The 18,879-nt window shown below is 43.5% G+C and overlaps 1 protein-coding gene across 2 annotated transcripts in view; it reads right to left on the bottom strand.

Annotated features, from left to right (window-relative positions):
• LOC120018120 (CUE domain-containing protein 1-like) overlaps positions 1 to 8,771 on the bottom strand; it is a 52,233-nt gene extending 43,462 nt beyond the window's left edge. Inside the window, exon 1 of one of the 2 annotated variants that reach the window (XM_038961120.1) lies at positions 8,533 to 8,771. The gene's annotated coding sequence lies outside the window, so the exon portion shown is untranslated. The remainder of the gene's footprint in view (positions 1 to 8,532) is intronic. The other variant, XM_038961121.1, reaches the window with a different exon arrangement.
• Between the last annotated feature and the right edge of the window lie 10,108 nt (positions 8,772 to 18,879).

The raw sequence follows: 18,879 nt of genomic DNA, 5'->3' as shown, positions 1-18,879 counted from the left end.
CTCATCCAGCTGTAACGCATATAATTCACTGGCTTGTATGCGAAGCAGTAATTGTTTCAAAACATCTCCTGCCATGTCACTGATGCATCATGAAACAGTGTTGTTTGATGAAGGCATTGTCTGTATAGTTTTTTGGGCCTTTTCCCCCAGCATTGTCCCAGCCATATCCACGGCAGCAGGAAGAATAAAGTCCTACACAATAGTATGGGGCTTGCCTGTCCTAGCCACTCAGTAGCTCACCATATAAGATGCTTCTAGCCCCTTCTTATTAATGGTATCTGTTGCTTTTATACATGTCTTACTACTCTAAAGTCGTCTTTATTCTCGCTCAAAAAACTCCTGTGGCTTATTTTTCAAATTGTCATGTTTCGTTTCTAAATGTCTGCGCAAGAGTGAAGGTTTCCTGCGAGAGAGTAACGGTTAATGTGATTGGATGTTAATTATTTGACTAGGCTACCAGTATTTGACATTGTGTTGTTATTTCGCTGAATATTAGATGGTTTAATTTTACTTTTGGCAGTGAAACAAGGCTACTCAGGCGAGAAAAAACAAACAAATGTATAGCCCTGTTGCAAAATATAAATGTACTGTTTGAAAATGTGAAGAAATGTATTTATTTAAAAAATATGTATAAATATTTTTTTCTATGTGAATCACATTTTTATTTGGCGTACCCCCGACGGCATTGTACCTCAGTTTGGGAATACCTGGTTGTAGATGAAGGGGAGGAGAGATGTTAATTTAAAGAAGGAATTTTAAGCCTTGAGAAATGGATTGTGTATGTGTGCCATTCAGAGGGTGGATGGGAAAAACAAAAGACGTAAGTGCCTTTGAACGGGGTATGGTAATAGGCGCCAGGCACAATAATTTGAGTGTGTCAAGAACTGCAATGCTGCTGGGTTTTTCATGCTCAACAGTGTCCCGTGTATCAAGAATGGTCCACCACCCAAAGGACATCCAGCCAACTTCACACAACTGTTGGAAGCAATGGAGTCAACATAGGCCAGCATCCCTATGGAACGCTTTTTAACACCTTGTAGAGTCCATGCCCTGACCAATTGAAGCTGTTCTGAGGGCAAAAGGGGATGCATCTCAATATTAGGAAGGTGTTCCTAAGGTTTTATATAATCAGTGTATACTGCACTGTTGGAGCTAGAAACATAAGCATTTCACTGCACCTGTGATAGCATCTGCAAAATACATGTACACGACCAATAACATTTTTTGAACAGCAGCGTAGGATTGGTGAATTCTTTCAACTTCCAGGTCAGAGGTAAAAATAAAAACGTAGGAAAAGAAGAAAAAGCGCTGCCTGCCTCCCTGAACCAATTACAGTAATCATTTGTGACCCATAAGCATGATGGGAGTGGGACAGACAAAGCAGAGACAACAGAGCACTGAACCAAAACCTAGTGACTACTGTGACAGTGACAACCCATAATCCTCCTGTTCAATGACCTGGTTCTGGGAACAGAGGAGGAAGAGAGTGAGTGAATGAGGGAGCAGAGCGAGAGATAGAATGTTAGAGAGCGCTTGACTGAGTGAGTGAGTGAGTGAGTGAGTGGAGGGCACATCGGTGTCAGTAAAAGTGTTATTGGCAATTTCAACCAACCCTCCCTCTCCCATTTGTCGTCCTCCTCTTCCTGTCTTCCTGCAAGCCTTAAATGTGTGTGCCTGCTACATCTGTCAGAACGCACGTTATAAAACTAATGACAATAATGGTAATAGCAGGCCCTTTCTGGGCCATCTGTCAGTTTTTACCTCCTACTACCCCAGGGAGGGAGTTGAACAACTCACTGAGATGATTCATGGATCTAATTTCACCCAACACAACCCAGGGAAGAGTGCGCTTGAGATACCCTTTAATGAAATGGCAAATAAATGGCTTGTGTATTTTTTACTGTCAAAGCAGAAAGCACCTTTATATTAAGTTGTTTTAAACACAGAAGAAAGTGGTAGAACAAAACTTTCCACAGTCAAAAAGTTGGATGCTAATACCATGGTTACTAAGACTCACTGAAAGATTTCATGATAAAACAGAGAGATTAAATCAATGTAGGGCTACAGCAGGTAGTGAAAACAGCCCATAGACCGACCATACTAGTCAATGGGTCCCCGCCCAACCCTTTCATCCCCTTATCCACACAGAACTCTGGGATAGAGGAGAACGTTCCCATGTGGCATCACATGACCACTAACGATTACCGTGGGGTGACATAAGAGGGGGACAACAGGGGAGAAGGGGGGTTATTCAGATGGACCTCACTCTGGCCCGTCTGCCTGCCTTTCCCAGCATCCCCTGGGAGGGCCAAACAGAGGGCCAGGACTCAGGAGCCATATGCAAACTGGGGACACTGTGAGGGGGGAAGGGAGTGGCAGCAGCTGTCTGGAACAAGCAGACGTAAATGAGAAGATGGGGTCAGGTTTTTTGAACATGCCTCCTCCTCCATCAGTCTTTATCTCTGATCATCCCATGGATGGACAGACCATTGGCCTTGTGGGAGACAGAGATCCAGGGGTTATGGGGGTTTCAATGGAGATAGAAATAAACATTTAAATAACTGACACAAACCACTCAACTTCATTAGTATGCAATAACAGTGTAATTACTAAAGCACTATATAGCAATGTAATAACAGTGTAATTACTAAAGCACTATATAGCAATGTAATAACAGTGTAATTACTAAAGCACTATATAGCAATGTAATAACAGTGTAATTACTAAAGTACTATATAGCAATGTAATAACAGTGTAATTACTAAAGTACTATATAGGAATGTAATAACAGTGTAATTACTAAAGCACTATATAGCAATGTAATAACAGTGTAATTACTAAAGCACTATATAGCAATGTAATAACAGTGTAATTACTAAAGTACTATATAGCAATGTAATAACAGTGTAATTACTAAAGTACTATAAAGCAATGTAATAACAGTGCTACTACGCAGCAGGGTATCTGTTAGTAAAATGTGGCGCCAGACAACGTGACCGGGAATATTTTTTATTTACCGGCCATTTGAGAAATTTACCAGACCCAAATGCATTGGGGGCATAACCAATTAGGGCATCCACCCACTCTACTCAGAATGACAGAAATCACTTTTAGATTCTGGTAATGCATCTTAACAGAACATGCAACTGATGTAATGAAGCAGCCAATAAAACGTCACTTTCAAACATTTGCCAAAATGCAATTCGCGGGAAAGCACCAATCTAAACAGAGCAACGGATATCGGTTCCATACGTGACAGAGATGAAAATCTCTGTTAGAAATTTAGAAAGAGGGGGAATCTAAAAATGCAACAATTAGGATGGGTTGCTAATATGACTAGGATTATGCCTTTGGCTTCGTGGCAATAGGCCTAGCTGATTATTGAGTTACAGATGTCAGTGAAAACCATCTAAAATGTGTGAAGATAATGTGTCTTGAGTATGATAAAAAAATGTTTGAGACAATGGCCTCCCGAGTGGTGCAGAGGTCTAAGGCACTGCAACTACATGCGTCACTACAGACCCGGGTTCGATCCCAGGCTGGCCCAGCGTCGTCCGGGTTAGGGCAGGGTTTGGCCCATCGCGCTCTAGCGACTCGTGGCGGGCCAGGCGCACACACGCTTACTTCATTTGCCAGTTCTACAGTGTTTCCTCCGACATACTGGGTTAAGTGTCAAAAAACAGTGTGGCTTGGCAGGGTCGTGTTTTGGAGGACGCATGGCTCTCGACCTTCGCCTTTCGCAACAATATCACGAAAACGGGGTAAAAAGTACACAAAAAATAAATAAAGTTGAGACGGGGAGTGGTGTGTGGCGAAGATGAGTGTCTTTCCAGAATGGCTCAACTGTCTCAATAGTGAATTGTTTGCTATTTTTTATTTATTTAATAAAAAATAAAAAAATCTATTCCCAATTATATATATATGTCATCGTTATTTGGTTACATACATTTCTGTTAATGCATGTCATTTACTGTTCTCATTCTTGGAGAGAAAATGTTGCGCACTACACTTGTGAGAAACAAGTTTTGGTTTATTTCATAACCATAATTTATGAGATTTGTAAATTTTTGAATTGTCTTTTGTTTGGAGCGCTCCATGTGAGCATGTGTCTGTCTGGTTTCTCTGTCCTGATCATGTTGAGGGAGCAATTTAGCACCACTACTTTCCACAGTTATGGTAGGAAAGTGTTTTATCATCCATTGTGAATGATAATACACTGCTCAAAAAAATAAAGGGAACACTAAAATAACACATCCTAGATCTGAATGAATGAAATATTCTTATTAAATACTTTTTTCTTTACATAGTTGAATGTGCTGACAACAAAATCAAAGAAAAATTATCAATGGAAATCAAATGTATCAACCCATGGAGGTCTGGATTTGGAGTCACTCAAAATTAAAGTGGAAAACCACACAACAGGCTGATCCAACTTTGATGTAATGTCCTTAAAACAAGTCAAAATGAGGCTCAGTAGTGTGTGTGGCCTCCACGTGCCTGTATGACCTCCCTACAACGCCTGAGCATGCTCCTGATGAGGTGGCGGATGGTCTCCTGAGGGATCTCCTCCCAGACCTGGACTAAAGCATCCGCCAACTCCTGGACAGTCTGTGGTGCAATGTGGCGTTGGTGGATGGAGCGAGACATGATGTCCCAGATGTGCTCAATTGGATTCAGGTCTGGGGAACAGGCGGGCCAGTCCATAGCATCAATGCCTTCCTCTTGCAGGAACTGCTGACACACTCCAGCCACATGAGGTCTAGCATTGTCTTGCATTAGGAGGAACCCAGGGCCAACCCCACCAGCATATGGTCTCACAAGGGGTCTGAGGATCTCATCTCGGTACCTAATGGCAGTCAGGCTACCTCTGGCGAGCACATGGAGGGCTGTGCGGCCCCCCAAAGAAATGCCACCCCACACCATGACTGACCCACCGCCAAACCGGTCATGCTGGAAGATGTTGCAGGCAGCAGAACGTTCTCCACGGCATCTCCAAACTCTGTCACATGTGCTCAGTGTGAACCTGCTTTCATCTGTGAAGAGCACAGGGCGCCAGTGGCGAATTTGCCAATCTTGGTCTACTCTGGCAAATGCCAAACGTCCTGCACGTGTTGGGCTGTAAGCACAACCCCCACCTGTGGATGCCGGGCCCTCATACCACCCTCATGGAGTCTGTTTCTGACCGTTTGAGCAGACACATGCACATTTGTGGCCTGCTGGAGGTCATTTTGCAGGGCTCTGGCAGTGCTCCTCCTGCTCCTCCTTGCACAAAGGCGGAGGTAGCGGTCCTGCTGCTGGGTTGTTGCCCTCCTACGGCCTCCTCCACGTCTCCTGATGTACTGGCCTGTCTCCTGGTAGCGCCTCCATGCTCTGGACACTACGCTGACAGACACAGCAAACCTTCTTGCCACAGCTCGCATTGATGTGCCATCCTGGATGAGCTGCACTACCTGAGCCACTTGTGTGGGTTGTAGGCTCCGTCTCATGCTACCACTAGAGTGAAAGCACCGCCAGCAATCAAAAGTGACCAAAACATCAGCCAGGAAGCATAGGAACTGAGAAGTGGTCTGTGGTCACCACCTGCAGAACCACTCCTTTATTGGGGGTGTCTTGCTAATTGCCTATAATTTCCACCTGTTGTCTATTCCATTTGCACAACAGCATGTGACATTTATTGTCAATCAGTGTTGCTTCCTAAGTGGACAGTTTGATTTCACAGAAGTGTGATTGACTTGGAGTTACATTGTGTTGTTTAAGTGTTCCCTTTATTTTTTTGAGCAGTGTATATTAAAACTATAGTTCCTCACAGTAAGATATTCTAAAAATCTTTCCAACAATCTCCCCCTCGATAATAACTGATCCTTGGTGTGAAAGAGCAATGGAAATTATAAGCCTTCTGCAGCATTGGCCTATTAGCTAAGTGTTTCATGCACTCATTTCTTAAGCCGCCAACAGATCTTGTGTCCATAAAACAGAGGCTGGTGATCTCGCATTAGTTGACTTAACTTTTAGAATATATCATTTTAATTCAGATTTTTTGATTAACCACTTGACAATTTTGAGAAACGAAAACGTTATTATTGAAATAAAACTTTTCCATGAAAGTGTGCATATGAAAATCATAACTGGCACGCAGAACAGTAGAAATGGTAGGATAAATATAACCAAGGAGCGCCTTCGGGACAAGTCTCTGAAAGTCCTTGAGTAGCCCAGTCAGAGCCCGGACTTGAACCCAATCGAACATTTCTGGAGAGACCTGAAAACATCTGTGTTTCGCTCCCCAGTCAACCTGACAGAGCTTGAGAGGATCTGCAGAGAAGAATGGAAGACACTCCCCAAATACAGGTGTGCCAAGCCTGTAGCGTCATACCCAAGAAGACTCAAGGCAGTAATCGCTGCCAACGGTGCTTCAACAAAGTACTCACTAAAGGGTCTGAATACTTACGTAAATGTAATATTTCCGTTTTTTTATTATACATTTGGAGAGATTTTTTTTTTGCTTTGTGTGTAGATTGATGGTGGGGAACAAAAAACAATTCAATCAATTTTAGAATAAGGCTGTAAAGTAACAAAATGTGGAAAAAGTCAAGGGGTCTGAATACTTTCCAAATGCACTGTACATCGACTGGTATTTCCATCCATGAATAAACAGCATTATTTTTCAATTTATGTTTTTTCTGCCGGTCATTTTGGCCAGCAACAGTTTAATCTGCTTTTCATATTATTATTATTATTTTTGGGGGGGGAGGGCAAAAGCCTGCAATTGGCAGCTAACATAACGCTGCTACACAGGTAACACTTTACGTAAAGTAGGCCCATTACCGAACATATACTAATTTGAAATTGTTGATCCATCCACATGATTGGCTTCACAGTATTGATAAATGTGCACATTTTCAAAAGATGTGGGAGCATTTTAACCACAACATTCAGTTCACTTTGGCACGCTCTGGGACATCATGAGAGTAGGATGGAGAGAGCGAGGCCAACTGAAGTGCAAACCTTCAGAATACCATCACTGATCTCTCAAGCCATAGGCAGTGGTCCAAAACATTTCTATTGAACGATAAGCGCATCTGCCACTCATCTGGAAACATGGTTGTGAGTTCTGTTCAGCCTCACCGGCCAATTCACGGGCTGTCGTCTGAAACTGTTCTATGGAAAGCTTTGTGAAAGCTTTGTTGGCACATGTGAACTTTCATAATATACTATGTGAGATAATGTAAGTCTCTGCATCTTATTGATGGTAAATACATCTTTACAGTGTGGCGTTATTAAACATCACAACATTGCTCTAGCAGCTTTCTTGGTTTGTGTTGCTGACTAAAATCAGGCACGTGCTGCTAGATGGCTTTATGAACAAATTCCTGTCAACTGCAGATAACTGCCAAAATAAAGGAAACACCAACATAAATCAAATGGTGTAAAGTGTCTTGATTGGGTGTTGGGCCACCACGAGCCACCAGAACAACTTCAATGCAGCTTGGCATTGATTCTACAAGTGTCTGGAATTCTATTGGAGGGCTGCAACACCCTTCTTCCACGAGAAATTACATAATTTGGTATTTTGTTGATAGTGGTGGAAAACGCTCTCAGACACAGCTCCATAATCTAAATAAGTGTTCAATTGGGTTGAGATCGGGTGACTGACTGACACACACTTTAAACCCCCTATGCTCCTTTGAGACCCCTCTTTCAAAGTCACTGAGATCTCTTCTTCTAGCCATGGTAGCCCCCCAAAAATGGGGAACTGGGCATTGTTATACTTGACCATAAACATGATGGGATGTTAAATGCTTAATTAACTCAGGAACCACACCTGTGTTTAAGCAAATACTTTCATAATACCTTGTATCACTCATTTACCCAAGTGTTTCCTTTATTTTGGCAGTTACCTTTATATGATGTTTGTTTAGGATTTGAGTTTATGATATTAAAACATTCTCTAACATTTACTGCTCATGAGGACAGCTAACGTTAGTCAGCTAAATCAGTGAATGCAAACTAACGTTAGTTAGCTTAATGAAGTGGATTGTGTGAAGGGAATGGAAACTGTAGATGTCGGCATTGCAATAAATTAGCTGGCTGCAATACTGTAGTGCACATAAAAAGTATGATGCGAATACGATAGCATTTAGTTAAGACAAGCAAGTACATCTCTGTTCACTAGCTAGATAACTAACGGTAACGTTAACTACTCGGGACACAACAAAATATGTTTATAACTAACCCTTGTTCTATCTGTGACAAAGGTGCCATGGTGCAATCCTGGGACGCTTCTGTTCTTAGGGCCTCGCTGACTCCCAATTCCACCATGAAAAAATCCATCAAGGTTCACCTTACGCAGTGTCCTTTAGATATTCATAATCTTCGTAAACTGTGAACACTTAAAACGTTCGTTCGTTGTCTGTTTTAAATCACTTAGCAACTAAAACAAATTGGCATCTAGCTGGCGTTAGCTAATGTGGTTATTCCTGATAGCATAACTTGCTAGCTAGCTGGAAAACAACAAATGTAGCTAATGTTACTTACTAATTGAAAAGCAGACAAATGGTTTCCGAAGGGGAACTACGACGGTGATTTCTCCTGTGAATGTTTTTTTTATTGACAAAAACAGATTGTCCGTGACTCCCTTTAGTGCCTGTGTTTTGATAGTCCGAATTATTGCAACAGAGAACTGTCCACAAAACTGTCCTTATGTTGGCTGATAATAGTAGTAAACCAGAGCAATGGAGAGAAAAATGTCTGTCAGTCGGAGGCACAGACCCTGCATCGTGTTGTCCCAGAAACAAAGAACAACACAGCTTCCTAGCGGAGAAATGGGAGAAATACAGCAGTGAGCGCATGAGAAAGGGTAGCCTATTAACGTTACTGTTACACGGAACCCAGACCGGCTGCGCGCGTGCGCCATCGTGCATAAATGTATTTTGTCCCCCTACACCAAACGCGATCACGACACACAGGTTAAAATATCAAAACAAACTCTGAACCAATGACATTAATTTGGGAACAGGTCGAAAAGCATTAAACATGTATGGCAATTTAGCTAGTTAGCTTGAACCTGCTAGCTAATTTGTCCTATTTAGCTAGCTTGCTGCTGCTAGATTATTTTTTCCTGGGATATAAACATTGAGTTGTTATTTTACCTGAACTGCACACGGTCCTCTACTCCGACAGTCGGAGTAGAGGACCTTGTGCAGTAAAGGTAAAATAACAACTCAATGTTTATATACCAGGACAAATTAGCTAGCAACAGCAAGCTAGCTAAATAGGACAAATTAGCTAGCAAGTGCAAGCTAACTAGCTAAATTGCCATACATGTTTAATGCTTTTCGACCTGTCCCCAAATTAATGTCATTGGTTCCGGCGCGCTATCGACTGTGCCACACGAGCATGCTTTTGCGGCACAGTCGATAGCGCGCCGGACCTCTCCCTGCTGTTTCATTACAGTATTATAAAATGTTGTTTAAAAAGTTGGTTGTTTGAGCCCTGAATGCTGATTGGCTGACAGTCGTGGTATATTTAAGCAATAATGCCAGAAGGGGTATGGTATATGGCCAATACACCACTGTTAAGGGCTGGTCTTAAGCACGACGCAACGTGGTATATTGGCCATATATCACACAGGAGTCGATTTCCGAGCTTATAAACCCAGGGTCGTTACAATACTGTACACCACTGGTATGACAAAACATTTATTTTTACTGTTCTAATTACGTTGATAAACAGTTTATAATAGCAATAAGGCACCTCGGGGGTTTGTGATATATGGACAATATACCACGGCTAAGGGCTGTATCCAGGCACTCCGCGTTGCGTCATGAACAGCCCTTAGTCGTGGTATATTTGCCATATACCGCACCTCCTCGGGCATTATTGCTTAAATCACTATCAATATCCAAGTTCAACCAATATGTAACCATAATACACAATACAGAATTATGAAAATATCTGGGGAAACTGTGTTTCTGAATGAGAAGTTAGTGACAAATGCGATGTGTTTCTTAGGACTTGAATGGTAATGAATGGATCCATTATACTGCCACATGCCAGGGCCACAACACAGGCTGCAGAAGGACAGACACACAGCAGCTGCCAGGCTGCCACATGCCCAGGAGCAGAAGCCCAGTGATGGCACAGATGATGTATGTGTGGTGATGGCGGGAGTGGAACGAGAGTGCAAATGTACACTCACTGGCCAGTTTTAGGTACAACCATCTAGTGCCGGGTCGACCCCCTCTTTGCCTCCCGAACAGCCTGAATTCGTCTGGGCATGGATTCTACAAGTCGAAAACATTCCACAGGGATGTTGGTCCATGCTGACACGACAGCATCACGCAGTTGATGCAGATTGGACGGCTGTACACCACCGCCACCAGCCTGTACTATTGATACCAGGCAGGATGTGTCAATGGATCGCGTGCCCACTGGAGTCGCTTCTTTTTGTTTTTAGCTGATACAAATTAAACCCTGTGTGGTCTTCTGCTTCAGTAGCCCATCCGTGACAAGGATCAATGAGTTGTGCGTTCTGCACACCACTGTTGTACTGTGCAGTTATTTGTCTGTTTTGGCCCACCTGTTGTTAGCTTGCACAATTCTTGCCATTCTCCTTCCAACTCTCATCAACAAGCTATTTTCGTCCACAGGACTGCCGCTGACTGGATGTTTTTTTGTTTGTCGCACCATTTACGGTAAACTCTAGACACTGTCGTGAATGCTTGAAAAGCCCAGGAGGTGCAGACGTTTCTGAAAAACTGGATCTGGCCTGCCTGGCACCAACGATCATACCACGCACAAAGTCGCTTAGGTCACGCGTTGTGCCCATTTGAACGTTCAGTCGAACAGTATTTTTTATTTTATTTAACTAGACAAGTCAGTTAAGAAAAAAATATTATTTACAATGACGGCCTATCAAAAGGCCTCCTGCTGGAATGGGGGCTGGGATTAAAAATATAGGACAAAACACACATTATGACAAGAGAGACAACACTACATAAAGAGAGACCTACAACACAGCAAGCATGGTAGCAACACCACATGGCAACAACACAATAGCAACACAGCATGGCAGCAGCACAACATGATAACAGCACAAAACATGTTACAAACATTATTGGGCACAGACAACAGCACAAAGGGCAAGAAGATAGAGACAACAATACATCACCTAAAGCAGCCACAAGTGTCAGTAAGAATGTCCATGATTGAGTCTTGAATGAAGAGCATTCAAAACGGAAAACCAGTCCATCGCATTTAACCATGGCAAAGTGACAGGGAATATGGCCGAAAACAAACAGTGTAGTTATTATTCCCTCCGTAAGGCAATCAAACCGGCAAAACATCAGTATAGAGACAAAGTGGAGTCGCAATTCAACGGCTCAGACACGAGACACACAGTGGTAAGAAAAAGTTTGTGAACCCGTTGGAAATACCTGGATTTCTACATAAATTGGTCATAAAGTATAATCTGACCTTCATCTAAATCACAACAATAGACAAACACAGTCTGCTTAAACTAATAACATTCACACTGCAGGGTGGGGAAAGTATGTGAACCCTTGGATTTAATAACTGCTTGACCCTCCTTTGGCAGCAATAATCTCAACCAAACATTTTCTGTAGTTGCGGATCAGACCTGCACAATGGTCTGGAATAATTTTGGACCATTCCTCTTTACAAAACTGTTTCAGTTCAGCAATATTCTTGGGATGCCTGGTGTGAACTGCTCTCGAGGTCATGCCACAGCATCTCAATCAAGTCGAGGTCAGGACTCTGACTGGGCCACTCCAGAAAGCGTATTTTCTTCTGTTGAAGCCATTCTGTTGTTGATTTACTTTTGTGTTTTGGGTCGTTGTCCTTTTGCATCACCTAACTTCTGTTGAGCTTCAATTAGCGGACAGATAGCCTAACATTCTCCTGCAAAATGTCTTGATAAACTTGCAAATTCATTTTTCCATTGATGATAGTGTAACAGTATAACTTTAGTCCGTCCCCTCGACCCGGGCGCGAACCAGGGACCTTCTGCACACATCAACAACAGTCACCCACGAAGCATCGTTACCCATCGCTCCACAAAAGCCGCAGCCCTTGCAGAGCAAGGAGAACCACTACTTCAAGGTCTCAAAGCGAGTGACCGATTGAAACGCTATTAGTGTTAGGGTTGCGAAAGTTCAACTGAGATAGGAACAATATCACACCTGAACTTGGTTAAAATAATTGTTTAATTCAAAAGTTAATAAATGGCAAATACAATTTCTGTATATACGGGTTCAATGTTTCATCACGCAGGATAAGACAGAGAACTGATTTGTTCCTGACAAAGATAGTATATTATACTCGTGACAGAGATTAGTTCCCGCTTCCGAGCCGGCCTGTCAGAGTAGAGACTGGGCGTGGTTTAGACTTACCCAGCCTATCGTTGATGTTGGCGCATAAGCTAGTCCTAGCCCCTTTGCGCTCTCTGTTGTCCCGTCGCTGTTGCTGTGTAGATTACGCTCCTTCACCCCAGAGACTGGGGTCAGACAGTTTTATAACATTGTCTGAGATATCTGCACCTGTATACATTGTCCACTGTTCTCGCTCAAGGCTAACTACAGCTTCCCAGCTTCTTATCTGAGCTAACTGTTACTTCCAGCACACACACACAGACATCCAGGCGCCCAGGCCAACAGGTTGTCAATATCAAATCACGTTTGTTATAGTATTCAATCACATATAATACAGTTGCTAATATTCAATCACGTTTGTTATAGTATTACTCAGAACCTCACATATGTTCTTCGTGTGTATAGCTTATCTGTTATTGTCCATTGTACACCTCAGTCAGCAGTCTCCTGATTCACCCCCCTCCTGTGTCTCTCTAAGATTAGCACAGTCTCGGCCACACAGTACAGCTTCACAGCGCCCTTTTTAACACACACATTTCAGACTGATACATTTGTGGCATACACACACATATTTCACACAGTACAGCGCTCTCTTTAACACACACATATTTCAGACTGATATTCATGGTTAGGCCCTGAGCACTGGTAAAAGTGAGAACAATGGAAAATGCAGGTTCACAAGAGTCAGCAATTCAAACTTTAATGCATAAGAAGCCCTACTAGCTTATAGTTAGTTAAGCATGTCAAAAAACCTTATAAAAACCCCACATTAGCGCGCACCACCGCTAACTAGCTAGCCATTTCACATCGGTTACACTAGCAAGCTGTCCAGGTCCTGAGGTAGCAAAGCAGCCCCAAACCATGATGCTCCCTCCACCATACTTTACAGTTGGGATGAAGTTTTGATGTTGGTGTGCTGTGCCCTTTTTTCTCCACACATAGTGTTGTGTGTTCCTTCCTTCCAAACAACTCAACTGTTGTTACATCTGTCCACAGAATATTTTGCCAGTAGCGCTGTGGAACATCCAGGTGCACTTTTGCAAACTTCAGATGTGCAGCAATGTTTTTTTGGACAGCAGTGGCTTCTTCCGTGGTGTCCTCCCATGAATAACATTTATTGTTTAGTGTTTTACGTATCGTAGACTCGTCAACAGAGATGTTAGCATGTTCCAGAGATTTCTGTAAGTCTTCAGCTGACACTCTAGGATTCTTCTCAACCTCATTGAGCATTCTGAGCTGTGCTCTTGCGGTCATCTTTGCAGGACGGCCACTCCTAGGGAGAGTAGCAACAGTGCTGAACTTTCTCCATTTATAGGCAATTTGTCTTACCGTGGACTAATGAACATAAAGGCTTTTAGAGATACTTTTGTAACCCTTTCCAGCTTTATGCAAGTCAACAATTCTTAATCTTAGGTCTTTTGAGATCTCGTTTGTTTGAGGCGTGGTTCACATCAGGCAATGCTTCTTGTGAATAGCAAACTCAAATTTTGTGAATGTTTTTCATAGGGCAGGGCAGCTCTAACCAACATCTCCAATCTCGTCTCATTGATTGGACTCCAGGTTAGCTGACTCCTGACTCCAATTAGCTTTTGGAGAAGTCATTAGCCTAGGGGTTCACATACTTTTTCCAACCTACACTGTGAATGTTTAAATGATGTATTCAATATAGACAAGAAAAATACAATAATTCGTGTGTTATTAGTTTAAGCACACTATGTTTGTCTATTGTTATGACTTAGATGAAGATCAGATCAAATTTATGCAGAAATCCAGGTCATTTCAAAGGGTTCACATACTTTTTCTCGCCACTGTATGTGGCAGGGTCTACAGACAATCACAGACTACAAAGGGAAAACCAGACACGTCGCGGACCCCGACGTCTTGTTTCCGGACCAGCTTAACACCTTCTTTGCCTGCTTTGAGGATAACATAGTGCCACCGACATGACCCGCTACCAAGGACTGTGGGCACTCCATCTCCATGGCCGACGTGAGTAAGACATTTAAGCGTGTTAACCCTCGCAAGGCTGCCAGCCCAGACGGCCTCAGAGCATGCGAAGACCAGTTGGCTGGAGTGTTTACGGACATATTCAATCTCTCGCTATCCAGTCTGTTGTCCCCATCATTTCTCCTGTAACCAAGAAAGAAAATGTAACTGAACTAAATGACTATCGCCCCGTAGCACTCACTTCTGTCATCATGAAGTGCTTTAAGAGACTAGTCAGGATCATATCACCTCTACGTTACCTGACACACTAGACCCACTTCAATTTGCTTACCGCCCCAATATAGCTTGACTATAGCTCAGCATTCAACACCATAGTACCCTCCAAGCTCATCATTTAGCTTGAGGCCTTGGGTCTGAGCCCCGCCCTCTGCAACTGGGTCCTGGACTTTCTGACTGGCACCCCCAGGTGGTAAGGGTTGACAACAACACGTCTGCCACGCTGATCCTCAACACTGGGGCCCCTCAGGGGTGTGTGCTTTGTCCCCTCCTGTACTCCCTGTTCACCCACGACTGCGTGGCCAAACACGACTCGAACACCATCATTAAGTTTACTGATGACACAACAGTGGTAGGCTTGATCAACGACAACGATGAGACAGCCTACAGGGAGGAGGTCAGAGACCTGGCAGTGTGGTGCCAGGACAACAACCTCTCCCTCAATGTGAGCAAGACAAAGGAGCTGATCGTGGACTACAGGAAAAGGCGGGCTGAACAGGCCCCCATTAACGTCGACGGGGCTGTAGTGGAGCGGGTCGAGAGTTTCAAGTTCCTTGGTGTCCACATCACCAAAAAAACTATCATGTTCCAAACACACCAAGAGTCATGAAGAGGGCACGACAACACCTTTTCCCCCTCAGGAGACTGAAAAGATTTGGCATGGGTCCTCAGATCCTCAAAAAGTTCTACAGCTGCACCATCGAGAACATCCTGACCCATTGCATCACCGCCTGGTATGGTAACTGCTCGGCATTTGACCGTAAGGCGCTACAGAGGGGAGTGCGTACGGCCCAGTACATCACTGGGGCCAAGCTTCCAGCCATCCAGGACGTATACTAGGCGGTGTCAGAGGAAAGCACAAAAAATTGTCAAAGACTCCAGTCACCCAAGTTATAGACTGTTCTCTCTGCTAGCGCACGGCAAGCGGTACCAGAGCGCCAAGTCTAGGACCAAAAGGCTCCTTAACAGCTTCTACCCCCAAGCCATACTGCTGAACAATTAATCAAATGGCCACCCGGACTATTTACATTGACCCCCCCCCCCCCCCCCCCCCCATTTGTTTTTACACTGCTGCTACTCACTGTTTATTATCTATGCATAGTCATTTTACCCCTATCTACATGTACAAACTACATCGACTAACCTGTACCCCCGCACATTGACTCAGTACCAGTACCCCCTGTATATAGCCTCGTTATTGTTATTTTATTGTGTTACTTTTGATAATTTTTTACTTAAGTTTATTTGGTAAATATTTTCTTAACTCTTCTTGAACTGCATTGTTGGTTAATAAGGGCTTGTAAGTAAGCATGTCACGGTTAGGTCTACACTTGTTGTATTCGGCGCATGTGACAAATAAGGTTTGATTTGAATTGAGAGCATCCTGTCGGGCTGTATCACTGCCTGGTACAGCAACTGCACCGCTCGCAACCGCAGGGCTCTCCATACGGTGGTGCGGTCTGCCCCACGCATCACCGGGGGCAAGCTACCTGGACTCCAGGACACCTACAGCACCCGATGTCACAGAAAGATCATCAATGACAACAACTACCCGAGCCACTGCCTGTTCACCCCGCTATCATCCAGAAGGCGAGGTCAGTACAGATGCATCAAAGCTGGGACCTAGAGACTGAAAAACAGCTTCTATCTTAAGGCCATCAGACTGTTAAATAGCCATCACTAGCCGATTAGAAGCTGCTGCCTTTATATACATAGACTTGAAATCACTGGCCACTTTAATAATGGAACACTTGTCACTTTAATAATGTTTACATATTTTGCATTACTCATCTCATATGTATATACTGTATTCTATCCTATTCTGCTGTATCTTAGTCTATACCGCTCTGACATTAATCATCCAAATATTCATATATTCTTAATTCCATTCCTTTACTTTAGATTGTGTGTATTGTTAGATATTACTGCACTGTTAGAGCTAGAAACACAAGTATTTCGCTACACCCGCAATAACATCTGCTAAACACGTGTTTTATTTGAGATGGAGATAAAACGGTCCAGTTTGAGTGTTTTTTGCAGCTCGTTCGAGTCGCTAGCTGCAGCGAACTGAAAAGATTTGCGATCAAGGGATGTGTGTGCTTTGGGGACCTTTAACAGAATGTGACTGGCAGAACAGGTGTTGTATGTGGAGGATGAAGGTTGCAGTAGGTATCTCAGATAGGGGGGAGTGAGGCCTAAGAAGTCTTTATAAATAAGCATCAACCAGGGGCTCTTGCGACGGGTATATAGAGATGGCCAGTTTACAGAGGAGTATAGAGTGCAGTGATGTGTCCTATAAGGATCATTGGTGGCAAATCTGATGGCCGAATGGTAAAGAACATCTAGCCGCTCGAGGTCACTCTTACCTGCTGATCTATAAATTACGTCTCCGTAATCTAGCATGGGTAGGATAGCCATCTGAATCGGGGTTTGTTTGGCAGCTGGGGTGAAAGAGGAGCGATTACAATAGAGGAAACCAAGTATAGATTTAACCTTAGCCTGCAGTTTGGAGAGATGGACAGTGTACCGTCTAGCCATACTCCCAAGTACTTGTATGAGGTGACTACCTCAAGCTCTAAACCCTCAGTGGTAGTAATCACACAGGTGGGGAGAGGGGCATTCTTCTTACCGAACCACATTACATTTGTTTTGGAGGTGTTCAAAACAAGGTTAAGGGCAGAGAAAGCTTTGTTGTAGAGCGCTTAAAACAAAATCCAGGGAGGGGCCAGCTGAGTATAAGACTGTATCATCTGCATATAAATGGATGAGAGAGCTTCCTACTGCCTGAGCTATGTTGTTGATGTAAATTGAAAAGAGCGTGGGGCCTAGGACCGAGCCTTGGTGTACTCCCTTGGTGACAGGCAGTGGCTGAGACAGCAGATGTTCTGACTTTATGCACTGCACTCTTTGAGAGAGGTAGTTAGCAAACCAGGTGAAAGACCCCTCATAGACACCAATACTACTTAGCCGGTCCACAAGAATGGAATGGTTTACCGTATCAAACGCTTTGGCCAAGTCAATAAAAATAGCAGCACAACATTGCCTAGAATCAAGGGCAATGTTGACATCATTTAGGACATTTAAGGTTGCAGTGACACATCCATTACCTGAGCGGAAACCAGATTTCATACCAGAGAGAATTCTATAGACATCAAGAAAGCCAGTCAGTTGATTATTGACAAGTTTTTCCAACACTTTTGATAAACAGGGCAAAATAGAAATTGGCCTATAATATTTAGGATCAGCTTGATCTCCCCGTATAAATAAAGGATGCACTGTGGCTGCCTTCCAATCAATGGGAACATCCCCAGAGAGGAGAGACAGGTTTAAAAGGTCAGAGCTAGGCTTGGCGATGATAGGGGCTGCAACCTTAAAGGGTCTAAACCATCTGACACAGATGGTTTTTTGAGGTCAAGTTTAAGGAGCTCCTTTAGCACCTCAGACGCAGTGACCGCCTGCAGGGAGAAACTTTATAGCAGGGCTGGGGAAAAAGAGGAAGGAGCATCGAGGCTAGTCGCATTAGAAGGGCTGGGAGATGAGGAAATCTTGGATGGGCAAGGAAGCATGGCTGAGTCAAATAGGTATCCTAACTTAATGAAGTGGTGATTAAAGAGCTCAGTAATGCACTCCTTGTCAGTATCAACCACATCATCAACATTAAGGGACATGGGCAGCTGTGAGGAGGAGGGTTTGTTCTCCAGGTCTTTCACTGTTTTCCAGAACTTCTTGGGGTTAGACCCACAGAGAGAGAACTGCTCCTTAAAATAACTTACTTTAGCCTTCCGGATAGCCTGAGTGCACTTATTTCTCATTTGCCTGAACGAGAGCCAGTCCGCCTGAGTATGCGTGTGCCGAGCCTTTCGCCAAATGGAATTCTGGAGGTGGAGTAACTCTGCCAGATCACGGTCGAACCATGGGCTGAACCTTTTTATAATTCTTATTTTCTTTACAATAACACTGAAAATATCAAAAAAGAAGGTCCAACCATCTTCGACAGAGGATCAAGCTGATTCTATTCCAATTGACAGAGGCCAGGTCATGAAGGAAGGCTTGCTCATTAAAGTTTTTTAGCAAGCGTCTATGACAAATCAGGAAAGGTTGTTTAACTGAGCAGCCATTACGATCACTAAGGTCATTACAGAAAACACCAGACTGATATCTATCAGGATTATTTGTGAGGATAACATCAGCCTTTTCTGGGTGTTTGGAGTCATACCTTGTGGGATTGATAATAATCCGAGAAAGATTTAGGGAGTCCCATTGCATTAGG

The sequence above is a fragment of the Salvelinus namaycush genome, chromosome 23 (genome assembly GCF_016432855.1).
Source record: "Salvelinus namaycush isolate Seneca chromosome 23, SaNama_1.0, whole genome shotgun sequence".
NCBI lineage: Eukaryota > Metazoa > Chordata > Actinopteri > Salmoniformes > Salmonidae > Salvelinus > Salvelinus namaycush.
The sequence above is the reverse complement of the archived record's forward strand: the minus strand, read 5'-3'. Positions and strand labels throughout refer to the sequence as shown.